The 4,762-nt window shown below is 33.3% G+C and overlaps 1 long non-coding RNA gene across 1 annotated transcript in view; it reads left to right on the top strand.

Moving 5' to 3' along the window:
* Positions 1-4,756, top strand: part of LOC111088903 — a 26,440-nt gene extending 21,684 nt beyond the window's left edge. Inside the window, exon 4 of the long non-coding RNA XR_002613276.1 lies at positions 3,500-4,756. This is a non-coding gene — a long non-coding RNA (uncharacterized LOC111088903). The remainder of the gene's footprint in view (positions 1-3,499) is intronic.
* Positions 4,757-4,762: the final 6 nt, after the last annotated feature.

Here is a 4,762-nt window from a genome sequence, read left to right as displayed (position 1 = left end):
TTTTAATTGTGTACCAGTTTAACGTTGAATATTATTTATGATTTTAAATAAACTATACATTAGAAGTCTTCAGCCTTACGGCTTCAGCCACTGCGGAGGGGGGGGGGGGTTGCTCAGAGATAAAAAATACTCATACTACAGAATCTTCTATCAAATCCTTGAATTCACCCATTTGCTGAAGCAGGGTAAATATAATTAAGAAGTATTTAATTATATTGATTGACAACAGCATGCATTGTTCAGAGAAAATATAAGAAACACGACAGATGTTGAATTAATTAAAATAAAAAGTAATTATTAAAATAGGTGTGATGAGATGTTTCCTCTATTTACTGTAATTACTGTTGAAATACTCATTCCGTTAGATGGAGTTACTGCCATAGATTACTTTCAAAATTCCTTAAAACATAATATGTCAAAATAAGGCGAAATTACTATTCACAATTTATATCTATTAAGAAAGAAAAAAACATCTTAATTTGATTTACAATAACGTAATTGGAAATGACAGTAATTTCGATAAATAGTTTTTGTTTAAATTCGAAAATTTGATTAACTTACAGAATCTAAAATTAGGATATTTTTTAATAGGATTTTTCATCGTAGCTGCCAGACAGCATACTCAGCTTGAAGATGGAGAAAATTACTTAGATTACATATAACTCCCAGGTTAATAGATAAAGATTTTTTTTTTTTTGCTAAAAGCAAGAACACTCAGAAAGAAAATACTAATAGGAATTGCATAACATCAACTATAACTGAGTGGGTTTCTTTAAACGTCCACCTATATACAGAGGCATGATTTTAGAAACATTCTGGAAGGGGAGGGCAAAGTTGTATCGGCATACAGAACATACATACTCTGTACTTTACTTATTTTATTCGTGTTTTGGATGTGAAGCTAAATTCAGCTGTATTCTAACTAGATAGATGGGTAACAACAAATATTATATAGGTAGGGGCGTCATTTAAATATGGGGTAAATACTTTGGTTTGCCCCTTCAAACTTTACAGGACATAACATGATAACATGCAAGATGGCTGGTGTCTTCTTCATAAACGAATAGTTTGTTTGTTTGTAATTAAGCACAAAGTTACACAATGGGCTATCTGTGCTCTGCCCACCACGATATCGAAATCCAGTTTCTAGCGTTGTAAGTCCGCAGACATACCGCTGTGCCACTGGGGCCCCATAAAATTTCTTAGTTATGACAGATAAACCTGTCTAGATAGTAAACATTATTTTCCAATAATGGCATGTAAGGTGTCTTTCAATAATATAAGTTACTATCGACCTATCTGGGATAATTGATACTATACAATATAGTTTTGGTTTGCAATCCTCAAATGATATTTTGGTATGTTTCATTGAATGAAAAGCGTGGGGGGGGGGCTATATCTACTGTAAACTTGCAAGGCCTCATGTAAGGTAATCAAGACAATGTTTCCAGTGAAAAATCTGCACGAAGAGTTTTATTTTTGCCGAAACACTGGTGTTGGTTCAAATAATTTATATTTTTATTCAATATTTAATACTGTAAGAAAATATCTGAATAAAATGGCAGAATGAATTTATTATTAATTATTTAACTGTAGATATAATGGCACAGGTCTTGCAACGGGTTTTCACTTTCATAGTATATCTAACCATATTTTACAAACCTGTTTTGTCACACCCGGTCACATTTACCCCATTTTTCACCAATTTAGCATTAAAACACTTTACTGCTATATAATAATATTGAAAGAAAAACGAAAGCTCACATATTGGAAACCAATAAAGCACAGTTAATTCTGCACGACATTGTCAATAATGTTACCACAAGATTAGTACTCACATTGTTAATATGCAACAACCTCGCCATCATTAAATTAGTACTCACATTATTAATATACAACAACCTCGCCATCATTAAATTAGTACTCACATTGTTAATATACAACAACCTCGCCATCATTAAATTAGTACTCACATTGTTAATATACAACAACCTCGCCATCATTAAATTAGTACTCCTATTAACCCTATACTTAGAAACCGTTGACCTAAACAACATTAGTGCTTTCTTAAACATAAATACTTCTATGTGCAATTTTTATGACGGTTTTGTTGCGTGAATTTGTTCAATTAAACCAATAGGGTAATGTAAATAAAACAAATAGCTTTTTAACACATCTATGACTCTTACTTTTAAGTAACTCGAGGCTACAGATGCTATCTCACAATTTATATTTTAATGTATAACTTCCAGTAAAGAAAACATGTATAATACGGCGTTGTTTGGTACTTGGCTAGATTATGCCTTTCGTTGATTATAAATTTCTTTAATTCTAGTACATACTTAGTTCCTAAGGTTGAATAATAAGTTCCTATTCTATGGCCTAAAGAAAGCCAATAGTGACATTACGTTCAAATTAAGCTTTGGCACACATATTGAACTACAGCTACAAAGTTTAATCAGAATACGGATTGTTTGTACTTTGCTACTAAGAAAAGTTGCAGTGCTCACCAGGTCAACTTTCATGACAACTATATAAAACTGAAAACACTTTTTTTATGCGGAAAAAATTCTTACCTGTCCTACGACTCAAAACATACTACTGAAAATATATATGTATTCATATATGCAAATGTATGGTTACTCATAAAACCATTACATTTTGTTTCAATATGATAAACAGATAACAAAACAAAACTCGTCATAGATTGAGGATATAAGATTAAAGACTTATTTTATAACACAAAAATGTCCCTTGAAACATTCTATGACCATTACATTGTACGAAAATATTTATTGCGCTCGTAGGAAGGTTTAAAATGTCTCTACCCTTATTAAAAGTACATGCTTGTAAGCATTAATTGCATTACAAATATAACATGATTTATTGTGTGTGAGCAAAACACACTGTCAGGTTTTTATAAGGGCCGAGGATTATTTACAGTGGGTGTCTGTGACTTGTTAGCGATAAATTTCAACAGTAAAATAATATATTCAAAACAAGTCAAATGTATGTACAAAAATTCGTTACACTATTGATTATCACAGTTTTATCCAGAGCTTTAAATAATTGTCTCCTTTTCGTCAAAGTCCACACAGGCAGGTTCAATTACATTGTAACACCCTTTGACAAGACTAATTTTTCTCCTCTATCTCTGTTATTACAATACAAGCTATGATACTTTCACCTTAGATATCGCCACTGTATGCTCTTTATGTCTAAACTCACAATCATTCACTTTTACTTTCACTAACTTAACTTTTTCTCTGTATCTGCACATGTTTATAACACGTGACACAAAAATATAGAAATATCTAGCCTCCTAGTAACAACAATATTACACAAAACGAGAAAACTTAGAAGCTTCGAGTAAGATGACGGCAACAATATTACAAAAGCCTAGTACAACAATTAAACTATTAGGGGTACCAGAAAGTAATGTCGGTTTTGTTACCTTTAATTGAAAAGTTTCTAATTATGTGCTTTCGTTTCTTTTCAGATGAATTTGATTTAACAGGCAAACTAACCCTTCCTGTTCATCAATTTTCTGTTAATAAAAACATTTTCCTCTAATAAGGAAAAATTACTGACCATATTCCTAGCGAGAATCATATTCGACATTGCATGATCTATGAGTTTCATATAGATAACAAACCAATGGAGGCAATCAAAAACATTTGTTGGGTTTATAAGGATGCGTTTAGTGTCCACAAATGCCAGTGGTACTTCAGAAAAGTTTAGTCAGGTGATTTTGATCTCTCAGACTACCATCGTTCAGGGAGGCCAGTAGAATTGGACATTGACCTCCTGAGGTCAAAGGTTGAGTCAGACCGCCATCAGTCCATCCAACAATTGTCAGAACACTTAATTCTTCTTGGTCTAGCGTTCAAGAACATCTTAAACAGATCGGGAAGATCAATAGACACGGAGTTTGGGTTCCACACAATCTGTCAGAAGACAACAAAGCAGAGTGCATAAAAATTTGGAATTCATTAATAACCAGATATGAGAAAGAACCATTTCATCGTCGAATTTTTATAGTGCAAGAATCAGTGTCTTAGCTCTATCCTGAACCCTATTCAAACAGCCAAACCAAGTCTACACCTGCAGAAAGTCTTGTTGTCTGTTTGGTATGACAGAGTCCGCATAATTCACTTTGAGTTATTGAAATCGAATCAGACTATAACTGCAGACCTTTATTGTCAAGAATTGGACCGTTTGCACCAGGTTGTCATTGAAAAACGTCCAGCACTAAAAAAGCGAGACCACATTCTGCAAGAATGACTCAGAACAAGATCAGAGATTTGGATTAGGAAGTCCTGCCTCACACTTCACACTCTCCTGACATTGTCCCTTCAGATTACCATTTATTCAGATCTATGCAGCACTTTATCGGCGGTAAAACATTCAGAAATATTGATGGCATCAAACTTCTCTCGCAGAATTCTTTGTCTCAAAGAAAACTTCCTTCTATCAACGAGGAACTGAAAGCTTGATTGAAAGATGGCACATTGTCATTAATAATAATGTGGATTGTGTAACTGATTGAAAAATAAATACTTACCTTTAAAAAGATCTTTTACTGCATAAGAAAAAATAACGACATTACTTTCTGGTACTTGTAATACATACACAACGTCTGACTCGCACAGAATTACGTTACAAAATTTGCCATAAATATCGCTTTTGTTTTTTGAATTTCGCGCAAAGCTACACGAGGGCTATCTGCGCTAGCCGTCCCTAATTTAGCAGTGTTGGACTA

The sequence above is a fragment of the Limulus polyphemus genome, unplaced genomic scaffold (assembly GCF_000517525.1).
Source record: "Limulus polyphemus unplaced genomic scaffold, Limulus_polyphemus-2.1.2 Scaffold4693, whole genome shotgun sequence".
Lineage (NCBI taxonomy): Eukaryota > Metazoa > Arthropoda > Merostomata > Xiphosura > Limulidae > Limulus > Limulus polyphemus.
Note: the sequence above shows the minus strand (reverse complement) of the source record. Positions and strands in the feature narration are given on the sequence as shown.